Below are 27,258 nucleotides of genomic sequence, written 5' to 3' on the forward strand. Positions count from 1 at the left end.
TGAAACTTCAGCTGATGGTGGAACAGCACATATCGAAGTCTCCTCCAGTGTTGTCAGAGGCGTTGCCAACGGGATCTGCTCCAACATCGTCGGCGCTGACGTCATGGTTCCCGTAGTCGATGGTACATCCTCCATCGAGTTCGACGTTAAAGTCGGTAAAGATGCCATCGAAGTCTCAAAAACAGGCAATTACACGACTTATGCACCAGAAGAAACAAACTAGGTGATCCGTTACACCGTCGACGGCAGTAACAAACTGAGCGTCCTGCTGTCTAGGACTCGTGTATATAAGTAGTATATGATAGCCGGAGCTGGCCCAGGCGCCAGGCGGTGGTGGTGGGGTCGGCGTCCGCCATCTTGGATTCTGACGTCACGGCGGCCATCTTGGATTTGTGACGTCACGGCGGCCATCTTGGATAGGCGTAACGGGACACAGCGTAACGGGACACACCGTAACGGGAAAAGTTATTACGGCGGCCATTTTGGATCCGCCATCTTGGATCCGCCATATTGGATGATGTAATTGTGTGTTCTAGAAAATTCCGGTGATGTGTTTTCTGCCATATTGGATGATGACGTCACCGTTGCAATTTTCGTTATGGTCGCCATTTTTAACTTTTTTATTTATTATCCGATTTTAACGAATTTTTTTTCTGTTCCACTGGAGGCCGCCATCTTGGATACCGTCGATTTTGTTTCTGTTGTTTGTTCCTAGATAGCACCAGCATCGCTCTTGATTTTTTTTGTTCTGCTGCAGGCCGCCATCTTGGATACCGTCGACTTTGTTTCTGTCGTTTGTTCCTAGAGAGCGCCAGCGTCGCTCTGTCTCATCACATAAGGTCGATGTTCCATTACCTACCATAGCTATTATGAACCTTATCGACATTTTAAATTTAATTTTTTATGAAAAATATATTGGCAACGCTGTGATTTGAACCATCGCAGCTCTGATCTCTAGGTTGGAAAACATACGCCTTTAACCGCTCGTCCATCGAGACATTTACCAGACCGAAGATTAAATAAGGTATATATAAAAATAACATGCATATTTGGACTTGTAATATTTTTTAATTTAAAGTAATTAAGCACCACTTGTTCGAGACAGACCTACCATCTTGTCATTTGGCCGCCATCTTGAAAATCCATAATTTTTATGCTAGAGATGCGGGAAAAAGTTCAAAATTCATTAAATAAATTGACAATTAATATAATGATTGATTATATCGATTCCTGTTCTTGGTTCGAAACCCGTGAGGGTAAAAATAAAAAAAACATCAGATCCATCCTCCACAGAAGCCACGTACAGACCGATCTACCGTCACCAATACCAAGGTTCATACATCGTCAGCTGATATAACGTCATGTCCGCCATCTTGTCTTCATACGCTGTAAACCAACATCTTGTTTACGTCAGCTAGAGTGTGCCGATACCATGTTAGTATAATTATCTGGTCACCACACCATTGACCTTGACCTTTGACCATGACCTTGAAATTTGACCTTGACCTTGAAATTTGACCTTGACCTTGAAATTTGACCTTGACCTTGAAATTTGACTTTGACCTTGAAATTTGACTTTGAACTTGAAATTTGACCTTGACCTTGAAATTTGACCTTGACTTTGAAATTTGACCTCCACCTTGAAATTTGACCTTGACTTTGAAATTTGACCTTGACTTTGAAATTTAACCTTCACCTTGAAATTTGACCTTGACTTTGAAGTTTGACTTTGTCTTTGTCGACCATCATGGACCCGACATTTAATGTTCAGTAGATGCTACCAGGAGCTACCACCTGCTGGAGTACGTCATCTTGTGTGTGTACTCATATTATAGAGTACATTTTCATCTGGATAATTTCATTCTAACGCGCTACAGTGCAGTAAACATTTATTACCGAGGTGCCCCCCGCCATCTTGAAATTCGGAATCCATCTTGAAATCATGTAATAATGCAGCTAGAAAAGCGGGAAAAAATCCAAAATTCATCAAAAAAATCACTCATTAATCAAAATATCGATTCGATCCGCTCCAGTCCTTGGTTAGATCCTCGATCGTTGCAATAATGTTTAATTTTATGAAAAAATAATAACTTCAGTAAGCCACGTTCAACATTCTTAAAGAGACTTTAAAACCTCTAATACCATAATCCTATAAGCCATCAAGACCACCATATTGACAATTCGTAATAATTAAACTAAAAATTCAGGAAAAAATTAAAAATTCATTAAATGAATTTGCAAACAATATACTGATTAATTAGGTCGTCTAAGGTCCTTGGCACGATCCTGGACGAAGCTAAAATAAATTTAATTTAAATACCAGAAAAGCGTAAGGTTCGAGAAATAATACACCACAAAGTCGTTTACAAACATAATATTTATTACACAATTTCTATCCTACTACAGAATCACTTGCGAAAGCCAGCAAACTTATAAACATTTAGCTTTGCATAGACGTGCAACGACTACTTCTTAGCTCCAAATGCTCCAGCAGCTCCAAATGCTCCAACAGCCTCCAAATGCTCCAACAGCCTCCAAATGGCTCCAAAAGCTCCAAATGCCCCAACTACCTTTTCTTTCAAAAGCTCCAATGATATTGGGGCACAATGCTACGTGTCTAAGAGACTAGGAGGCTACAAGGCTACGAGTCTAAAAGGATCTAGCTGGTTCCGAGTTAAACATGGCTGAGAGACTGCATGACTAAAAGACCGCATGGCTACGAAACTAAATGTCTATGAAGCTACATGGATACAAGTCTACTCGGCTCCAACACGCAATGTAAACACAGTACACACAGGAAAACGTAATGTACACACAGGAAAACGTAATGTACACACAGGAAAACGAAAAGTACAAACAGGAAAACGAAATGTACAAACAGGAAAACTAAATGTACAAACAGGAAAACGAAATGTACACACAGGAAAACTAAATGTACAAACAGGAAAACGAAATGTACAAACAGGAAAACGAAATGTACAAACAGGAAAACGAAATGTACAAACAGGAAAACGAAATGTACAAACAGGAAAACGAAATGTACAAACAGGAAAACGAAATGTACACACAGGAAATCGGAACGTACACACAGTACACACAGGAAACGGAATGATCACACATACAGTAGCGGAAACACAGGCTTATTTGGAAATCAGGATACAAGAAAAAAATCATACTTTTTTTAAATATAAATAATTCATTTTATTTTTCATTAGTACACACATGACAGTTAATCAAATGATTATTGTATGTAGCCAGCGTTCCGAAGTTCTTACAGTATGGGCGATACTTCCACAATATGCAAGTAGTTTACTCTACGAACAGATGCCACCATCAGTCTTAGCCGGTCAACCAATATTTTTGGATCTTTCCATGATGTGGAATCAATCTCTTCTGCCACCATCTTCATTGCTTGTTTATTATAAATATTATGATCTCAGGTGTCTTCCGTTTTAACACCATCCTCAGGGTTACTTTCATCATCTAGCCAGCGATCATCACAAGCTTGATCAGATTTATTTATTATAACACGACGTTTCCATCGCTTCGGTCTCAGGACACCACCACATTCTTCGATCTTGTCAGCTTTAGGTTCTGCATCACAGTCTATGCCTTTGTAAACAGCCTCAGAGTCACTGTAGCAATCACCGTAGAAGACAACGTCTTCACCCAGATTACTGCAAGAACTCAATATCGTTGATGTCGAAGTGTCTTCATCGACTGTATGCTTCCTTTTCAGGAGTCCACCATTTATACAAAGTATGGAGGATCTGCTAAATATAGGCTTGAATGTATTCTCACTTTTCACAGTGTTGATACCTTCATTAGTTTCAGTCTTCCCGATACCATCAACATCCTTCAATATTTGTTTCTCGTCACGATCGGCGTGCTAAGGCTTCCATCTTTTCTATATTCATAATATTATTTGTCTTTAAATCTCCGCGTCCGTGTCACTATCACAGATGTAAATCATCATCATAGCTGTCATCAATATTGTCATGAGCTGCATCAATATAACTCATTTTATGATATCGTTTCCACATTTCAGTTGTCAGTGATTTACCACAATCTATGATCTTGTGAGCTCCATTCTCATTTTCTGTAAAAGCATATGAGTCCAGTTTTATTATTTAATCCTTCAACCCATCATCACAAACTCAATTAAATAATTGTAGTATATAAAAAAAATCATCAAAGTTCCATTCATTTAATCTTGGAAACCGTATCATCCTTTCCACCTATAGTAGGTATAGTTTCTTGAGCCCAAGAGTCTTTCATTATATATACCATGCAGTGTTCTTAAAGAGATGTAGTATACCACCATTTCTACATACAAATTCATCCTATCATTAATTTGTTTACACATTAGAAAAACCTTCACGCTATTTTTACGTGTTTTATTAAATTACCACTTCGACTAAAATAATTACCACACATAGTAATTTCTACAAAGGACACTTTGTCCAAGACATTTTAATTAAAATCTGTCTGAAAAAAGCCATGTCCCATCTATATCACAAAGTAAACGAGGGTTAGTGGAGATAGGTCAAACAAGTGCTAGTCACTCATAGGGTAAGAACCATGTGTTCGATACCTATCTCAGTCTATGTATTTTTATTACCTCATGTAGAAAAATATGTTCCAATGCATACGAATTTAAACTTATTCACGTACGACTAGTCAAAAGTACATAAATTCAAGCACGCCAACCGCAAAAAAAAAATTCTCAATGATAGAGGCAGAGACTTCTCGATCGAGACACGCCTACCATCACCTGCAAATGAACATTGACCCCTCGCGCGGGAATTGCAAGCTTGCAGAATGCTGCGACACTCATATGTTTTGCTCAAGACATGCATACATCTTATCACTAGCCTTCCAACTCAGTACACGTAAAACTCCAGTGAAATCATAATCCAGCATACGTAAAGTACTTGCTGGAACCACTTCAAAGTATACATCACCGAACCAGAGCAGAAAATCAGCCTACGAATGTATATCTTGCTACCTACAAAAATAAATGTGTAGCACATATACGAGAGGAGTCGAACTTTACATACCATACTCAATACTCTGATAATTATAAGCGGCAAAATATTTTAAATCATGACCCCGGCTAGTATATATTTTTTTTCATGAACCCTAAATTCATGTTAGTAATCAGTACGAATGTGTGAATAATTCGGACGAATAATCGCTTACCAAGTATCCAGAATCTTACTGTTACAGCCCAGCCAGTGCACCAGATTACTTCGAAGTGTACGCAATTGATAAACATTATTCAATTTTTTAATATCACCTCCGTAGTGTACACCAATATATGACAGGTTACGATTTAAGACCATAGATTTCCCACAAGTATGTTATGTTTATTTCGGGAGAGTAATAAATTATTATTTTAGAAATAATATATCAAGTTCTTATCAGATTTGCTCTAATGTTGCGGTATTACCTGTACCAGCACTTTACCAAAACATCTCCCATAAAAATCTTAAGAATGCAGATGGCATACTCAGACTGAAATAATTTTAGCAAAAAAAAAACTGTCTTCAGCATTATTGGTAAACAAAATAATACTCAAAAAAACAACAAAACAGACATTACAAATCCGACCTAAATTACGTGCCACATGTAGTTTATTACATTAAGATAAACGATGTAGGTTAATAAAAATTAATAAAAAAATTCTTTAATTCAATAATTTATTTTAAATTGTACATGCATACACAATAAAATCTGACACTGTATGTATATATATCGTATACATTTTCTCAGTCCTTGCAACATTCATTTCTATTAAAATAAATTATTATATTTCGTTTTAAGAGTGACAAAATACAACTAATTCATACAGATCACGATACATCAGATCAGGAGTGTAACACCTTAGAGGACCAGAGATGATGCTAGAAACCCATCTTTACAAAATTTATAATGTTTTTTCAAGTAAAATTTTTGTGTAACCTGTACACCGCACTTCTCACACAGAAATTTTACACGGTCAAGAATTCTTCTGCATCCATGCTTTTCATGGATGCGTGTACTTCGTAGTCGCTCAAATCGTTTTCCACAGTAGCGGCACTGATACAGATATTCATCGCAATTATCATCGCTTCCTCGTTGTTCAACTTGCAAATGAACTTTGCTTTTACAATGCCTAATCAAATTACTTTTGTTTGTGAAATGTACACCACATGGGTCACACGGAAATGTCACACGATTAGCGTTTCTTCTACAGACATGATTTTTATGTCTTCTTGCATGTTGACGGTATTTAAAACTTTTGTCACAGTAACAGCACCGATGTTCGTTAGTCGTTCTTGAATCACCAGTCATTGAAGTTTCCATCGAGGACGAAACGAAGTTCGTAGAGTTTTCCTGTGTAGCCAGCACCACCGGCATTAAAGTCTCTCCTGCTGACGGTATCACGACTGTTGAAGTCTCCTCTTGTGATGACGTCGTCGTCGTTGCCGACGGGATCTGCACCTTCTCCGCCATAGCTGACGTCAGGGTTCCCGTAGTGGATGGTACAACATCCATCAAGTTCGTCGTTTTAGATGGTAAAGTTGCCATCGAGTTCACAAGAACAGGTAATTACGCGTCTTATGCACCAGAAGAATCAAACTAGGTGATCCTTACACCGTCGTCGTCGCCAGTAACAAACTGAGCGACCTGCTGTCTAGGACTCGCTTATATACATGCACCGGTTGGAATAATACGCTAGTCAAATCAAGAACCATTTACTATAATACTCCAGTCAATACATCATCCAATGTTATTACTAAAAAAAATTAGGAATTTCAAGAAATAAAAGTTTAAATTATATATTGAAACAACTAATCTCTCATCCTACATACACGGTTCATTTAGACTTACTAGAAGGATTAAGAGTCTCTGAACAATGGAACTTTCAGAAACCAAACATAGTTTCAACTACTCAAATTTAAATTTTATTATGTACAGCTACACATAACCTCCAACTGACTCCAAATGTCTACAACACATTTCTAAAATAATTTATACGATACCGGGCTAGGTCCAAAGTCAATTATTTTTGTACCTCTCATCTACAGTTCAAGAGTCCTTCAGTGTTGATATAGCTACAGACAAGACATGTCCAGTACCATACATCTTCAAAGCCTTCAGAGTCGATCCTTGTTAAGCCTTATGACAAAAGTCTCCGAAACAAGAGTCCTACTCTATAAGTTTACTATACACTTTTATGCTTTTCATAGCACACATTAATAAATATCTTCGTAAATAACCCAACATATTATCAGACCACTAGCATTCGATTTATGCACATACAGTAGGACACCAACATATCCATCAACACAAGTCCATTATACATTAAGCTCCTCACTTATTTTCATCAGTCTACACTCAGCACACAAAAACTAAATGAAGTCAATTAACAACCTAGTATTTATATACATCCAGTCATTTAACAGCATACCGATGGCTAGTTAAATAATATTGACAGTGACCATGTTAGCTAAGTTTAAATTTATATAGGACCAGGGACCCATTGAACCTTCAGAACCGAGATACACATACTCAGTGCTGGATGCAAGTTAATACTACACTCATTTGCCATCACCCATTTTCCATAATCGACTCTCTATTCGACACCCATTTTACATAATCGAAACACATTTTCCATCATCGACACACAATTCAACACTCATTTTCCATCACCAACACACATTTTCCATCATCGAAACTCAATTCGCCACTCATTTTCCGTCATCGACACTCAATTCAACACTCATTTTCCGTCATCGACACTCAATTCAACACTCATTTTCCGTCATCGATACTCAATTCAACACTCATTTTCCGTCATCGACACTCAATTCTACATACTCTTTCCTTCTTCAACACTCATTTTCCTTCATCTACATAAAATAAAATGTAAACTTTCCAACACCCACACACACACACATAGATATTAAAATAGTCATCCGCAACTCAATTCTTTAATGTAGAAAACACATGAACTTTATTAGGACATGAATAACGACACATTTTAATATTAATTTTTAAAATTATATTTATATCAAAAATACAAAAGTATAAAATTTCATCAGTCAATACACATTACTAACTTATTATATATACCCTGAAATTCTAAGTTCATCAAGAATAGTCCACGTTTCTTTGATAACTGATACAATTTCGTCATCTTGCGAAACAAGTAAAAGTCGCAACCTGTTCGTTAACACGTTCGGGTCTTTCCACGATATATAATCAATTTCACTTGATGCCACCATCCTCTTCGAGTGTTTGCTGAACATATTCTGAAAATTGTTGTAATAATGATTATGATAATTTGTATCATCATCATCGGTGCTGTTCACATCTTTATCAAACACACTGACATCTTCATCTTGCATATCCCAGTATTTCGAATTTTTTGACATTGGAGTACCATCCTTGGTATCAAGCTTACTTGCTAATTTTCCAAAAAAATATTCCAAAGTCCGTAGAAGTCTACTATAAGACGACTTGTCACTTTTTCTGGAGATGTTACTTTCATTATCTTCTACCTTACTTATATCTTCAACACCAGTTAAGCTATTTCCTTCCTCAAGACCTGGAGATATTTTAACACAATCGCTTTTAAGACTATGTAGATCAATTTCATTGTAAGACATACTGTCCCCGAGCATAGCGTCTCCATCTACGTACTTTATCTCCTGCGCGAGCTTGGCTTTACAAGTTTTATCGTGTCTTTTTAAATTCTCTCTTCGTGTCAACCGTCTTCCACACTTGCCACAAATTAGTATTTGACGGTATGGGCTTTTAACACATTCGTTCTTTTCATGTCTACGAGCATTATAGATGTTATCAAAGTATTTGCTACAGTATGTACAATGTCCTCCAGATCGAGATCGATATTTGTGTATCGTACCTTCACTAGTCTGTACGTACTCCATAATGGTTGAATAGCAACTAAAGGTATTTTTTAGGTACTTCGTATTTTCATGTATGAACATTCATCAATTATTTACGAAAAAAGATTTTTTTTTCTCATTTTGAAGAAAAAATCATGTTCCACGTAGTTTTACTACCTACCTTCATATTTCCTCATATGTTATGTTGTAAAAGCAACCAAAGTTGGTTGTAGGTTATGGAATGCTCACTCACGATCTCTTGAAAAAGGTGTACCTCCCTAGATCTCAAGAGGAAGAACATTGACCTTATTTAAAAATTAGTGAATAATATCATGGTCTAGCAAGAATCACAAGATAATCTATTCTCATATTAGCAACCATCATGTATCAGTTGTCTGTATAAGCAGTCAATGTTTTGTGTGGGATGCAGGATGCTCCCTTACGATCGCAACAGAAGGAGGGCTTCGCTAGAACACAAGGGGAAGGGAAATCTTCGTGTGTGATAGCGTTTCTCAGTTTTTTCATGACGTAGTAATCGTCTGATTAATGAACTTTTGTTTTTGCCTGATTTCCACCTGTTAAAATTCTTTTTTAAGTGTTGATTTGATAATATGACTTCGGAAATTTAAACGAAACTCTGAATAAAATTATCTGTCTTAGACACCAAGAACAATACAGTTTGTCCTTCATGTTAATGCTTATCAGCTGTCTCAAAGCATATTATTTGTCTGAGTAAGGTTATTATTTTTTAAATCCACGTGATAAAAATATTGTAAGTGGTGATTTATTGACAGAATTTTACTAATTAAATGTAACTCTGAATAGAAATGACATGACTCATTAAGTAAAAAATTTTTCATGCAGAGATAGATTTCTCACAAATTATCAGGAGCACTCGGAGAAAACCATCAGATGTCTAGCCAGGAATAATCAGAAACACTTGGAGAAATTAACAAGAATAATTAGAAGCACTCGGAGAAAACCATAAGATGTCTAGTCAGGTATAATCTGGAGCACACGGACAAAACCACCATAATATTGTCAAGAATAATCGGAAGCACACGGAGAAAAACACCATAATATTGACAAGAATAATCGGAAGCACACGGAGAAAACCGCCACAAGTTTTCTTTCATATCATAAAATTTCAGGAAAAAATAATAAATAAAAATTAATTAATAAAAAATTAAAAATAAAATACAAAAAATACATAAAATTCTGACTTGTACTAGAACTATATCTTTGCTCAACAATGAGAAGTTCACAAGCTAGCAGAATCTGTTTATGTATTTTTTGTATTTTATTTTTAATTTTTTATTAATTAATTTTTATTTATTATTTTTTCTTGAAATTTTATGATATGAAAGAAAACTTGTGGCGGTGTTCTCCGTGTGCTTCCGATTATTCTTGTCAATATTATGGTGTTTTTCTCCATGTGCTTCCGACTATTCTTGACAATATTATGGTGGTTTTCTCCGTGTGCTCCAGATTATACCTGACTAGACATCTTATGGTTTTCTCCGAGTGCTTCTGATTATTCTTGTAAATATATTTATGGCTTTCTCCAAGTGTTTCTGATTATTCCTGGCTAGACATCTGATGGTTTTCTCCGAGTGCTCCTGATTATTTGTGAGAAATCTATCTCTGAATGAAAAATTTTTTACTTAATGAGTCATGTCATTTCTATTCAGAGGTACATTTAATTAGTGAAATTCTGTCAATAAATCACCTCTTACAATATTTTTATCAGGTGGATTTAAAAAATAATAACCTTACTCAGACAAATAATATGCTTTGAGACAGCTGATAAGCATTAACATGAAGGACAAACTGTATTGTTCTTGGTGTCTAAGACAGATAATTTTATTCAGAGTTTCGTTTAAATTTCCGAAGTCATATTATCAAATCAACACTTAAAAAAGAATTTTAACAGGTGGAAATCAGGCAAAAACAAAAGTTCATTAATCAGACGATTACTTCGTCATGAAAAAACTGAGAAACGCTATCACACACGAAGTTTTCCCTTCCCCTTGTGTTCTAGCGAAGCCCTCCTTCTGTTGCGATCGTAAGGGAGCATCCTGCATCCCACACAAAACATTGACTGCTTATACAAACAACAGATACATGATGGTTGCAAATATGAGAATAGATTATCTTGTGATTCTTGCTAGACCGTGATATTATTCACTAATTTTTAAATAAGGTCAATGTTCTTCCTCTTGAGATCTAGGGAGGTACACCTTTTTCAAGAGATCGTGAGTGAGCATTCCATAACCTACAACCAACTTTGGTTGCTTTTACAAAATAACATATGAGGAAATATAAAGGTGGGTAGTAAAACTATGTGGAACATGATTTTTTCTTCAAAATGAGAAAAAAAAATCTTTTTTCGTAAATAATTGATGAATGTTCATACATGAAAATACGAAGTACCTAAAAAATACCTTTAGTTGCTATTCAACCATTATGGAGTACGTACAGACTAGTGAAGGTACGATACACAAATATCGATCTCGATCTGGAGGACATTGTACATACTGTAGCAAATACTTTGATAACAACTATAATGCTCGTAGACATGAAAAGAACGAATGTGTTAAAAGCCCATACCGTCAAATACTAATTTGTGGCAAGTGTGGAAGACGGTTGACACGAAGAGAGAATTTAAAAAGACACGATAAAACTTGTAAAGCCAAGCTCGCGCAGGAGATAAAGTACGTAGATGGAGACGCTATGCTCGGGGACAGTATGTCTTACAATGAAATTGATCTACATAGTCTTAAAAGCGATTGTGTTAAAATATCTCCAGGTCTTGAGGAAGGAAATAGCTTAACTGGTGTTGAAGATATAAGTAAGGTAGAAGATAATGAAAGTAACATCTCCAGAAAAAGTGACAAGTCGTCTTATAGTAGACTTCTACGGACTTTGGAATATTTTTTTGGAAAATTAGCAAGTAAGCTTGATACCAAGGATGGTACTCCAATGTCAAAAAATTCGAAATACTGGGATATGCAAGATGAAGATGTCAGTGTGTTTGATAAAGATGTGAACAGCACCGATGATGATGATACAAATTATCATAATCATTATTACAACGATTTTCAGAATATGTTCAGCAAACATTCGAAGAGGATGGTGGCATCAAGTGAAATTGATTATATATCGTGGAAAGACCCGAACGTGTTAACGAACAGGTTGCGACTTTTACTTGTTTCGCAAGATGACGAAATTGTATCAGTTATCAAAGAAACGTGGACTATTCTTGATGAACTTAGAATTTCAGGGTATATATAATAAGTTAGTAATGTGTATTGACTGATGAAATTTTATACTTTTGTATTTTTGATATAAATATAATTTTAAAAATTGATATTAAAATGTGTCGTTATTCATGTCCTAATAAAGTTCATGTGTTTTCTACATTAAAGAATTGAGTTGCGGATGACTATTTTAATATCTATGTGTGTGTGTGTGGGTGTTGGAAAGTTTACATTTTATTTTATGTAGATGAAGGAAAATGAGTGTTGAAGAAGGAAAGAGTATGTAGAATTGAGTGACGATGACGGAAAATGAGTGTTGAATTGAGTGTCGATGACGGAAAATGAGTGTTGAATTGAGTGTCGATGACGGAAAATGAGTGTTGAATTGAGTGTCGATGACGGAAAATGAGTGGCGAATTGAGTTTCGATGATGGAAAATGAGTGTTGAATTGTGTGTTGGTGATGGAAAATGAGTGTTGAATTGTGTGCCGATGATGGAAAATGTGTTTCGATTTTGTAAAATGGGTGTCGAATAGAGAGTCGATTATGAAAAATGGGTGGTGGCAAATGAGTGTAGTATTAACTTGCATCCAGCACTGAGTATGTGTAGCTCGGTTCTGAAGGTTCAATGGGTCCCTGGTCCTATATAAATTTAAACTTAGCTAACATGGTCACTGTCAATATTATTTAACTAGCCATCGGTATGCTGTTAAATGACTGGATGTATATAAATACTAGGTGGTTAATTGACTTCATTTAGTTTTTGTGTGCTGAGTGTAGACAGATGAAAATAAGTGAGGAGCTTAATGTATAATGGACTTGTGTTGATGGATATGTTGGTGTCCTACTGTATGTGCATAAATCGAATGCTAGTGGTCTGATAATATGTTGGGTTATTTACGAAGATATTTATCGATGTGTGCTATGAAAAGCATAAAAGTGTATAGTAAACTTATAGAGTAGGACTCTTGTTTCGGAGACTTTTGTCATAAGGCTTAACAAGGATCGACTCTGAAGGCTTTGAAGATGTATGGTACTGGACATGTCTTGTCTGTAGCTATATCAACACTGAAGGACTCTTGAACTGTAGATGAGAGGTACAAAAATAATTGACTTTGGACCTAGCCCGGTATCGTATAAATTATTTTAGAAATGTGTTGTAGACATTTGGAGTCATTTGGAGGTTATGTGTAGCTGTACATAATAAAATTTAAATTTGAGTAGTTGAAACTATGTTTGGTTTCTGAAAGTTCCATTGTTCAGAGACTCTTAATCCTTCTAGTAAGTCTAAATGAACCGTGTATGTAGGATGAGAGATTAGTTGTTTCAATATATAATTTAAACTTTTATTTCTTGAAATTCCTAATTTTTTTTAGTAATAACATTGGATGATGTATTGACTGGAGTATTATAGTAAATGGTTCTTGATTTGACTAGCGTATTATTCCAACCGGTGCATGTATATAAGCGAGTCCTAGACAGCAGGTCGCTCAGTTTGTTACTGGCGACGACGACGGTGTAAGGATCACCTAGTTTGATTCTTCTGGTGCATAAGACGCGTAATTACCTGTTCTTGTGAACTCGATTGCATCTTTACCATCTAAAACGACGAACTTGATGGATGTTGTACCATCCACTACGGGAACCCTGACGTCAGCTATGGCGGAGAAGGTGCAGATCCCGTCGGCAACGACGACGACGTCATCACAAGAGGAGACTTCAACAGTCGTGATACCGTCAGCAGGAGAGACATTAATGCCGGTGGTGCTGGCTACACAGGAAAACTCTACGAACTTCGTTTCGTCCTCGATGGAAACTTCAATGACTGGTGATTCAAGAACGACTAACGAACATCGGTGCTGTTACTGTGACAAAAGTTTTAAATACCGTCAACATGCAAGAAGACATAAAAATCATGTCTGTAGAAGAAACGCTAATCGTGTGATATTTCCGTGTGACCCATGTGGTGTACATTTCACAAACAAAAGTAATTTGATTAGGCATTGTAAAAGCAAAGTTCATTTGCCAGTTGAACATTGAGGAAGCGATGATAATTGCGATGAATATCTGTATCAGTGTCGCTACTGTGGTAAACGATTTGAGCGACTACGAAGTACACGCATCCATGAAAAGCATGGATGCAGAAGAAATCTTGACCGTGTAAAATTTGTGTGTGAGAAGTGCGGTGTACAGGTAACACAAAAATTTTAATTGAAAAAACATTATAAATATTGTAAATATGGGTTTCTAGCATCATCTCTGGTCCTCTAAGGTGTTACACTCCTGATCTTATGTATCGTGATCTGTATGAATTAGTTGTATTTTTTCACTCTTAAAACGAAATATAATAATTTATTTTAATAGAAATGAATGTTGCAAGGACTGAGAAAATGTATACGATATATATACATACAGTGTCAGATTTTATTGTGTATGCATGTACAATTTAAAATAAATTATTGAATTAAAGAATTTTTTTATTAATTTTTCTTAACCTACATCGTTTATCTTAATGTAATAAACTACATGTGGCACGTAATTTAGGTCGGATTTGTAATGTCCGTTTGTCTTGTTTGTGAGTATTATTTTGTTTACCAATAATGCTGAAGACAGTTTTTTTTTGCTAAAATTATTTCAGTCTGAGTATGCCATCTGCATTCTTAAGATTTTTATGGGAGATGTTTTGGTAAAGTGCAGGTACAGGTAATGCCGTAACATTAGAGCAAATCTGATAGGAACTTGATTTATTATTTCTTAAATAATAATTTATTACTCTCCCGTAATAAACATAACATACTTGTGGGAAATCTATGGTCTTAAATCGTAACATGTCATATATTGGTGTACACTACGGAGGTGATATTAAAAAATTGAATAATGTTTATCAATTGCGTACACTTCGAAGTAATCTGGTGCACTGGCTGGGCTGTAACAGTAAAATTCTGGATACTTGGTAAGCGATTATTCGTCCGAATTATTCACACATTCGTACTGATTACTAACATGAATTTAGGGTTCATGAAAAAAAATATATACTAGCCGGGGTCATGATTTAAAATATTTTGCCGCTTATAATTATCAGAGTATTGAGTATGGTATGTAAAGTTCGACTCCTCTCGTATATGTGCTACACATTTATTTTTGTAGGTAGCAAGATATACATTCGTAGGCTGATTTTCTGCTCTAGTTCGGTGATGTATACTTTGAAGTGGTTCCAGCAAGTACTTTACGTATGCTGGATTATGATTTCACTGGAGTTTTACGTGTACTGAGTTGGAAGGCTAGTGATGAGATGTATGCATGTCTTGAGCAAAACATATGAGTGTCGCAGCATTCTGCAAGATTGCAATTCCCGCGCGAGGGGTCAATGTTCATTTGCAGATGATGGTAGGCGTGTCTCGATCGAGAAGTCTCTGCCTCTATCATTGAGAATTTTTTTTTTGCGGTTGGCGTGCTTGAATTTATGTACTTTTGACTAGTCGTACGTGAATAAGTTTAAATTCGTATGCATTGGAACATATTTTTCTACATGAGGTAATAAAAATACATAGACTGAGATAGGTATCGAACACATGGTTCTTACCCTATGAGTGACTAGCACTTGTTTGACCTATCTCCACTAACCCTCGTTTACTTTGTGATATAGATGGGACATGGCTTTTTTCAGACAGATTATGGTTAAAATGTCTTGGACAAAGTGTCCTTTGTAGAAATTACTATGTGTGGTAATTATTTTAGTCGAAGTGGTAATTTAATAAAACACGTAAAAATAGCGTGAAGGTTTTTCTAATGTGTAAACAAATTAATGATAGGATGAATTTGTATGTAGAAATGGTGGTATACTACATCTCTTGAAGAACACTGCATGGTATATATAATGAAAGACTCTTGGGCTCAAGAAACTATACCTACTATAGGTGGAAAGGATGATACGGTTTCCAAGATTAAGTGAAACGAACTTTGATGATTTTTTTTTCTATATACTACAATTATTTAATTGAGTTTTTGATGATGGGTTGAAGGATTAAATAATAAAACTGGACTCATAGGCTTTTACAGAAAATGAGAATGGAGCTCACAAGATCATAGATTGTGGTAAATCACTGACAACTGAAATGTGGAAACGATATCATAAAATGAGTTATATTGATGCAGCTCATGACAATATTGATGACAGCTATGATGATGATTTACATCTGTGATAGTGACACGGACGCGGAGATTTAAAGACAAATAATATTATGAATATAGAAAAGATGGAAGCCTTAGCACGCCGATCGTGACGAGAAACAAATATTGAAGGATGTTGATGGTATCGGGAAGACTGAAACTAATGAAGGTATCAACACTGTGAAAAGTGAGAATACATTCAAGCCTATATTTAGCAGATCCTCCATACTTTGTATAAATAGTGGACTCCTGAAAAGGAAGCATACAGGCGATAAAGACACTTCGACATCAACGATATTGAGTTCTTGCAGTAATCTGGGTGAAGACGTTGTCTTCTACGGTGATTGCTACAGTGACTCTGAGGCTGTTTACAAAGGCATAGACTGTGATGCAGAACCTAAAGCTGACAAGATCGAAGAATGTGGTGGCGTCCTGAGACCGAAGCGATGGAAACTTCGTGTTATAATAAATAAATCTGATCAAGCATGTGATGATCGCTGGCTAGATGATGAAAGTAACCCTGAGGATGGTGTTAAAACGGAAGACACCTGAGATCATAATATTTATAATAAACAAGCAATGAAGATGGTGGCAGAAGAGATTGATTCCACATCATGGAAAGATCCAAAAATATTGGTTGACCGGCTAAGACTGATGGTGGCATCTGTTCGTAGAGGAAACTACTTGCATATTGTGGAAGTATCGCCCATACTTAAAAACTTCGGAACGCTGGCTACATACAATAATCATTTGATTAACTGTCATGTGTGTACTAATGAAAAATAAAATGAATTATTTATATTTAAAAAAAGTATGATTTATTTCTTGTATCCTGATTTCCAAATAAGCCTGTGTTTCCTCTACTGTATGTGTGATCATTCCGTTTCCTGTGTGTACTGTGTGTACGTTCCGATTTCCTGTGTGTACATTCCGTTTTCCTGTGTGTACATTTCGTTTTCCTGTTTGTACATTTCGTTTTCCTGTTTGTACATTTCGTTTTCCTGTTTGTACATTTCGTTTTACTGTTTGTACATTTCGTTTTCCTGTTTGTACATTTCGTTTTCCTGTTTGTACATTTCGTTTTCCTGTTTGTACATTTAGTTTTCCTGTGTGTACATTTCGTTTTCCTGTTTGTACATTTCGTTTTCCTGTTTGTACATTTCGTTTTCCTGTTTGTACTTTTCGTTTTCCTGTGTGTACATTACGTTTTCCTGTGTGTACATTAGGTTTTCCTGTGTGTACTGTGTGTACATTGCGTGTTGGAGCCGAGTAGACTTGTATCCATGTAGCTTCATAGACATTTAGTTTCGTAGCCATGCGGTCTTTTAGTCATGCAGTCTCTCAGCCATGTTTAACTCGGAACCAGCTAGATCCTTTTAGACTCGTAGCCTTGTAGCCTCGTAGTCTCTTAGACTCATAGCATTGTGGCCCAATATCATTGGAGCTGTTGAATGAAAAGGTAGTTGGGGCATTTGGAGCTGTTGGAGCCATTTGGAGGCTGTTGGAGCATTTGGAGGCTGTTGGAGCATTTGGAGCTGCTGGAGCATTTGGAGCTAAGAAGTAGTCGTTGCACGTCTATGCAAAGCTAAATGTTTATAAGTTGGCTGGCTTTCGCAAGTGATTCTGTAGTAGGATAGAAATTGTGTAATAAATATTATGTTTGTAAACGACTTTGTGGTGTTTTATTTCTCGAACCTTACGCTTTTCTGGTATTTAAATTAAATTTATTTAAGCTTCGTCCAGGATCGTGCCAAGGACCTTAGACGACCTAATTAATCAGTATATTGTTTGCAAATTTATTTTATGAATTTTTTACTTTTTCCTGAATTTTTAGTTTAATTATTACGAATTTTCAATATGGTGGTCTTGATGGCTTATAGGATGATGGTAGTAGAGGTTTTAAAGTCTCTTTAAGATTGTTGAACGTGGCTTATTGAAGTTATTATTTTTTCATAAAATTAAACATTATTGCAACGATCGAGGATCGAACCAAGGACTGGAGCGGATCGAATCGATATGTAAATTAATGAGTGATTTTTTTGATGAATTTTGGATTTTTTCCCGCTTTTCTAGCTGCATTATTACATGATTTCAAGATGGCGTCTGAATTTCAAGATGGCGGGGGGCATTTCAGTAGATGTATTTGGTTCGTATGAGAGCACCGGAGGACGGAGGGGATTATGGGATTATGTCACTTCCTTCGACCATGCACACACGAAAAAGTGTCCCATTACGTTCATCAGCCATGTACGCACGAAAAAATGTCCCGTTACGAGTAGTTGGAAATAGGGGGTTCAAGCACAGGCGGAGGATCCAGGATCCGACCTTGAACATTGTGACAACTGGTTTTTTTATTTATTATTATTTTATTTGATTTTGATTTGACTTGTTACTGCTACCAAATTATAATGAAATAAATATTGATATTATAAAATTATTTGTTTATGTAAGTAAAATGCTTGACTGGAAACGTGTCAGGGTAAACCAGGTTCACAACAGAATACACCTCATTAATCATTATTACGTAAGTCCTGAGGAACTTAGTTTAGTAAATGACAACAACATACGTATCTTCATCTATTAGTGGTGATATATTTAGTTAGAAAATACATTTAAACTAAACAAAAAACAATGACTCATATGAAGAGGTAAACAAAAGTCATAAAATTATCATTAAAATGGAATATTTGTTATCAATAGTAAACCTAGGGTGCACCCAAATTACAGGCTAATAATGTTAAAAATTACTTTATATTAGTTATTTAATTTTTCTAATAAATTTAAATATCATGTTATATCCATAATTAGGATTTTACTAATTGAGTCTATAACTTTACATGTAGATTAAAAACTTCTTCAGGAACAAAACAAAACATATTACAAAAATACTTCATTTAAGTAATTAAATTCCTTTTTTGGAAACATTAGGTAATTAAAATCTTTTGCCCAACATTAGGCGACGAAAGTCTTTTTCTTTTGTAAGCGTTAGGTGACGAAACGTTTAGACGACAAACAATAATAATAATTCATTAAAAAAAGAACGGACTTAGCTGAAGATGATAAATATCTGTGACATGTTCAAGACGAAAACTTGTACAGCAGCCGGCGCAGAACCATGCTTCCCGGGCCGACAGGACGTAGATTCAATTCAAAATGTTTGAAGGTAGGTTAAAGAATAACCCAAACGTAAAGAACTTGAAGAGGATCCAAAACGTTAACCTCCTGCAACATAAGGTTGCAGAGAAACAAAAATTAAATAAAAAAAAAAGGCAACAACAAAAAATACTCTCACTCTCTCTCATGCTTTCTCGTGACTTACCGAAATCGGAGGCTGAAGAAATTTACACTGACTTTACGTCATCTTGTAGAACCAAATTAAAACACCACTTCTACATGAGATGTCTACCAAAAAAAAACTATGGTGCGAAAAGTACATTAATCAACCACCATCACTGACCGGAGCCATCTTGGCGAATGCCGAGAACAACGGACGAAACGTGTAAGTAATTCTAAAACAATGGAGCATCGGAAGCTTACCGAACTGCCACCAGGTTGCGTGGACGGTACTAAAAAAAATGCTCTAGGAAAAAAAATGGTCTAGAGTACAGATTTTTTATATGAAATCACGTGAAGAAGCGAGGAGAAACTGCAAGCAACTGCTGACAATCACGTGGACAGCACGCCGGGACACGGCGGACAAGCGGGCGTTACTAAAATCTCTTAGGCTAGCACAGAACATCCGGCGAACAAATGGAAGGCTTTGATTGAAGCCAAACGAAAAATAGAATTGTGTGCTTAATGGAATATAATACAATATTAAAAGTAAATATCATTTATAAAATTAAAATTAAAAAAAACTAAATTAAGTTTAAAATGTAATTAAACACAAGTAAACATTATAAGACTCAATATAAAATAATTATTAGGTACAGAAAACAAAAATAATTTTACTATTTTACGAGTGCCGAAACATGAAACGGCACAGACTACTCCCCTTAAAATAGACGCTACCGTCTTAAAAAAAAATTTTAAGTTTTATAAGTTGCCATCAAAAACAATTCAATTTACCCAAAAGAAAAGAGACATAAGCATTAATAATGTCAAAAATAAAAGTCTATATTAAACATAGAAATCAAAAATAAATCATTATACTGCTAAAAAAACAAACAGCACAGACACGAGCTTAAAACCCAGTTAATTACTGAGAAACAATAGAATATTATCCTTAGAAACTCAATACTCAATGAGGAATATACACCTCTACATCAAAATGGGGACTACTCACCCCTGCATCATAAAAAAAAATACTTAAATGCTCGCTCAAGAAAATTATAGAAAACTTGGTCTCGACATCAACATCAATTAGCTGAACGTAGGATGCTCACATACCTGCGAGAGAAAAATCTTAAAGCTAAAGTGTAAATTAATCGAAGATCAGACTACTAAAATACCGAAACTTTTTTAATGTGTGATTGTAGAACAAACAGGACAGAATGGTGGTACAAGTACCCAGGACAACCAGTTACATACTATATATTTAAAAGAGGACCATACCTCATATAAAATGCCCGTCGGCTTATTCAGAATAGTGGGGACTCCTTACCTCCTACTTATTCAGCTTAATGGGGGGTTCTCCTACCTCCTCCATATTAACATAATTGGGGATTCTCTACCCCTTCTTATTATAAAAAAAACTTGGGGATTCTCTACCCCTTCTTAAATCCTGGTCACTAAAATCCTGATCTTATGATACCGCTCTGAAGACTGCAGCTCAAACAACACATGAAGATAAACATGAGCCCAAACGAAAGGAAACAAAAATCTTTAAAATGCTTATTCAGCGACAACACAAAATTGAAAAATAAAAAAAGAGGAAACGGTCGTCCAAAGGTGAATGACTAAGTCCCATACCTTAGACACTCAAGAAATAATTTAGCACCTGCAAAAGCAAGCTTGACCACTAACACAAAATGTAGCATGAACAAATTTAAGATTCAGCAAAAGGAAAGTGAATAAAACTACTGCCTGTAATTAATCGAAGAAAATGTTATAAGAAGAAATCAAAAGTAGAAACCATACCTTACAATGAAGAATGTGCCACTATACGACAATCCCACCAAGCAGAACTCCACTACACGAAATTCACCAGAAATGGCTGAAACGGCGAGTCGCAGCAACACCGAGCCGAAGCCGCAACCACCCTAGCAAACTCCATGCAGCAGACACCCCACAGGAGAGATGCCCTACAGCAACAACCTAGTACACAAAATCACACAGGAAAAATACCTAAGTTCAAAAAATGTTAAACACAAATTTGAAAAATGATTAAAATTGATGACACTACACTGTGTAATGTGTAGAACACATGTGCAATGGCTGTATCGTGTGGAATATGAACAAGACACACAACACCTACACAACACACCACATCCCCACATGAACTAACAAACACATAACCTACAAAACAGAAATTTCAAAAGGTATATATTTTGGATGACAAGACAAAAAACAAAACAGATTTATTAAAATGTTATTTTAAAAGATGACACTAGCAAGACAAACAAACTAGAAAAGAAATGAATCAAAGTAAGCACCCAAAAAAAATATTAATTATTATTTAAAAACAAATAAAATCACAAAATATATTAATCTAAATTTAAACTATTATTAAAAATGAGTGATTGGATCTTCCATGGCAGATATATGGTTTGATAAAAAAAATTACTGAGGCCTGCAAAAAATGAAAAGTGCTGGTGAAGCCTAAACACTTCTCAACAGGACTTGGCACTGGCTCACTGGCTCTGGCTCAGAGGACCTGCTTAAAATAAAAAGTTTGCTCTCTGGCTAAACTTGACCAAAGTCAACAACACAATTAAAACACAACCCAAATATCGTCTGGAAGTCTCTTACTCCCACAGTACAAAATTGTATACATTAAAACTATAAAACCCTTTAATAGTGCTTAAGGAAAAGATTCAAAAGAGAAAACGACAAAATTCTAACAAGACAACCATTGACCTTTAACTGCATCTCACTGAAACAAAATAATTAAAACAAAACCAAAGCAAAATAGTGAAATTAAAATAAAAAATTAATAGGCTCAAGAAAAAAAATTCAAATTAAGATCAAACACAACCTGAAAAAAAAATTACTCAAATACTTGATTCAAAGATAAGTTTACTGGAAATTAAATACTTATAAGACAACTTCATTACCTCAATTATTAACTTGTGCAATAAAAAGCACTAGAACACACATTAAATGAACTCATTTGGAAAACGGCAAAATGTCTCTTGTAAGAAATTAGATAAAATACATACCCAAGATGACCTACAACAAAACATGGGCAAGGAAACAACATTAAAATTATTAAAGCCACCTGCCAAAAAAAAAAAGAACTTATTAAACGATGGCAACAAGACAAGAAAATATACCTATCATGGTTAGATTATGAAAAACGTGCCCCAAATGGTGATACACGAAAAGTAAACAAACATCACATCAATTAAATATTACTGAAGAAACCACAGACTTTTCAACATATGGCAATCTGCAAAAAAAATCAGAAACATGGAATTGTTATGAAAACGAGAAATAATGCTTACACAGTTCTCTCACGAACAAAACCTGCAATCTTATAAAATTGAAATATCATTTAGAATTATATTAATAAAGAATATGCAAATTATGGAATTATAACCACAATTTATAGGTTAAAAGGAATATAAATTTTAAAACTCTAAAACAACTTGCGACAAATTAAACGACAATTACCAAACATAACCTCAATCTTACATGATTAACTAAAACAAAAAAATATCAGTGTTGAAATTAATCTAGTTGATACACCAAACCTTAAATTACGTGTAATGAAGAACACGAGAACTCATGAAAATAAAACATGAAGATAACAAATGACTCTCCAAAAAAAAATATACGAAAATACATACCCCAAATGTAAACTACTAACCACATGAAAATTCAAACTAGGAAAACCCTACAATCAAACTTACTTCCCAAAACTAACATACAAATAATTAAGACTTGTCGCGACAACTTAAAACTAGGTACCATGGTTTTTTATATTTTATTTTATGTGCACAAACCTGTTATTACATTACCTTTACTTTAGGCACATCTTAATTTATTTAGCAAGTTTCTTGGGACTCAAAGACTAGGATCAGTGGGTGATCAGGCCACGATCGACTGAGTCAAGGACTCTAAAGACACTAATTCGCTAACAGTGGACCCGAATGGTGGACCTTCAACTGAAAGCAGGAATAAGTGTTAAAAAAAATAACTCTCCACACCTTAACTCCTAAATAACATACTAGGTTACTACAAATATAAAACCCTCCAAAAAAAATTACATATACTCATGATTTACTAAAACACGAAAAGAAGAACCACTATTTTAAGAAAATGCCTAACCTGGACATCAAAGTCAAGCCAAAAAAAAAAAATGAAAATGACAAATAAGAACCGAGAACTACTAATGTCAGAAGTAAACACACCACAACATTGGGTCAGTATGAAAGTACTACATTCAAAGTTGGCAGCACTGTACTGCGAAAGACTCCATCTTGGCTGGGAATTTTTTTTATAAACAAACTGCAGGAGTTCAAACAACGAAAGTAAAATTCATATTGAACGAAGACAAAATCACACATTAACTTAATATTAGCTATTAAATAATTATAGTTCCCCTATTAAATAAATGGCTTACTGTAAACAAAACGACGTATCAAGACAGATAAAAAAAAGACAACTCTCAACATATCCACTAGAGATAAAAATAAGAGGCTCTACCATACCTTGTAATTCTTTTAAGAAACAATATTATAATCCACATAATAGTTGGGAATAACACCGATACAATAAGTCTCGAGAGAAGCACTAGGAAAATTCTGTTATATTACTGTGTTAAACGCAAGATACAAACGATCGTTCTAAAACTCATAATTTAAATAATGAACGTACTCGATTAACTCATTACACTAGCGACTGAAACGCAACATAGACTGACAAGAATTAAAAAAAAAAGACGTGTGCGAAGACGTGATGCGACCTTGGCGACGCCTCAAGATAAACACCTGCACCAAAGCACTTCAACATGCAAGACAAAGCACTCGTACCACATACTACTGAATTAATAAAGACATAATTAACGAGTCGTTTCGTCACCTTTACACGAATATATATGTGGAAAACAATAACTTAAAAAAAACTCATTTAACCTTCAATTATGAATAAAAATAAAGTCAATATATATTATAATGAATTTTTGTTTAAAGGTTAATAGAACATATCAAACATTAAAAAAAAACAATTAACTCACATCATAAAACTTATTTCTTTCAAAATAATAATATTATCTATAGACTCGTAGAAAGTAACCACGCTCTGCTACCATCTTGTGACAACTGGTTGTTTGTTTATTATTATTTTATTTGATTTTGATTTGACTTGTTACTGCTACCAAATTATAATGAAATAAATATTGATATTATAAAATTATTTGTTTATGTAAGTAAAATGCTTGACTGGAAACGTGTCAGGGTAAACCAGCTTCACAACAGAATACACCTCATTAATCATTATTACGTAAGTCCAGAGGAACTTAGTTTAGTAAATGACAACAACATACGTATCTTCATCTATTAGTGGTGATATATTTAGTTAGAAAATACATTTAAACTAAACAAAAAACAATGACTCATCTGAAGAGGTAAACAAAAGTCATAAAATTATCATTAAAATGGAATATTTGTTATCAATAGTAAACCTAGGGTGCACCCAAATTACAGGCTAATAATGTTAAAAATTACTTTATATTAGTTATTTATTTTTTCTAATAAATTTAAATATCATGTTATATCCATAATTAGGATTTTACTAATTGAGTCTATACTTTACATGTAGATTAAAAACTTCTTCAGGAACAAAACAAAACATATTACAAAAATACTTCATTTAAGTAATTAAAGTCCTTTTTTGGAAACATTAGGTAATTAAAATCTTTTGCCCAACATTAGGCGACGAAAGTCTTTTTCTTTTGTAAGCGTTAGGTGACGAAACGTTTAGACGACAAACAATAATAATAATTCATTAAAAAAAGAACGGACTTAGCTGAAGATGATAAATATCCGTGACATGTTCAAGACGTAAACTTGTACAGCAGCCGGCGCAGAACCATGCTTCCCGGGCCGACAGGACGTAGATTCAATTCAAAATGTTTGAAGGTAGGTTAAAGAATAACCCAAACGTAAAGAACTTGAAGAGGATCCAAAACGTTAACCTCCTGCAACATAAGGTTGCAGAGAAACAAAAATTAAATAAAAAAAAGGCAACAACAAAAAATACTTTTACTCTCTCTCAAGCTTTCTCGTGACTTACCGAAATCGGAGGCTGAAGAAATTTACACTGACTTTACGTCATCTTGTAGAACCAAATAAAAACACCACTTCTACGTGAGATGTCTACCAAAAAAAACTATGGTGCGAAAAGTACATTAATCAACCACCATCACTGACCGGAGCCATCTTGGCGAATGCCGAGAACAACGGACGAAACGTGTAAGTAATTCTAAAACAATGGAGCATCGGAAGCTTACCGAACTGCCACCAGGTTGCGTGGACGGTACTAAAAAAAATGCTCTAGGAAATAAATGGTCTAGAGTACAGATTTTTTATATGAAATCACGTGAAGAAGCGAGGAGAAACTGCAAGCAACTGCTGACAATCACGTGGACAGCACGCCGGGACACGGCGGACAAGCGGGCGTTACTAAAATCTCTTAGGCTAGCACAGAACATCCGGCGAACAAATGGAAGGCTTTGATTGAAGCCAAACGAAAAATAGAATTGTGTGCTTAATGGAATATAATACAATATTTAAAGTAAATATCATTTATAAAATTAAAATTAGAAAAAAACTAAATTAAGTTTAAAATGTAATTAAACACAAGTAAACATTATAAGACTCAATATAAAATAATTATTAGGTACAGAAAACAAAAATATTTTTACTATTTTACGAGTGCCGAAACATGAAACGGCAGAACATTGACCTTGACCTTTAACTATGATCTTGAACATTGACTTTGACCTTGAACATTGACTTTGACCTTGAACATTGACCTTTAACCTTGACCTTGACCTTTAACTATGACCTTGAACATTGACTTTGACCCTGAACATTGACTTTGTCTTTGAACATTGACCTTGAACCTTAACCTTGACCTTTGACCTTGACCTTGACTTTTGACTTTGATCTTGAACATTGACTTTGACCTAGACCTTGAATTGAGTCCTTGACCTTTGACCTTGACCTTGAAATTTAACTTTGACCTTGACCTTGAAATTAGACCTTGACCTTGAAATTTTACCCTGACATTGAATTTCGACCCTGATCTTTAGCCTTGCGACCCTCGATGTTGCCAGCCTGATGACGTCATCTAATCCGTATGCTAATCCATATGCTAACCTAACCTAACCTAACCTAACATAATCCATATGCTAATCTATGCTAACCTAACCTAACCTAACCTAGCCTAACCTAACCTAACCTAATCCATATGCTAATCTATGCTAACCTTACCTTACCTAACCTAACCTAACCTAATCCATATGCTAATCTATGCTAACCTAACCTAACCTAATCCATATGCTAATCTATGCTAACCTAACCTAACCTAACCTAACCTAATCCATATGCTAATCTATGCTAACCTAACCTAACCTAACCTAAACTAATCTAATCCATATGCTAATCTATGCTAACCTAACCTAACCTAACCTAACCTAACCTAACCTTACCTAACCTAACCTAATCCATATGCTAATCTATGCTAACCTAACCTAACCTAACCTAATCCATATGCTAATCTATGCTAACCTAACCTAACCTTACCTAACCTAACCTAACCTAATG

Source organism: Bacillus rossius, chromosome 2 (genome assembly GCF_032445375.1).
Source record: "Bacillus rossius redtenbacheri isolate Brsri chromosome 2, Brsri_v3, whole genome shotgun sequence".
In the NCBI taxonomy this organism is placed as follows: Eukaryota; Metazoa; Arthropoda; class Insecta; order Phasmatodea; family Bacillidae; genus Bacillus; species Bacillus rossius.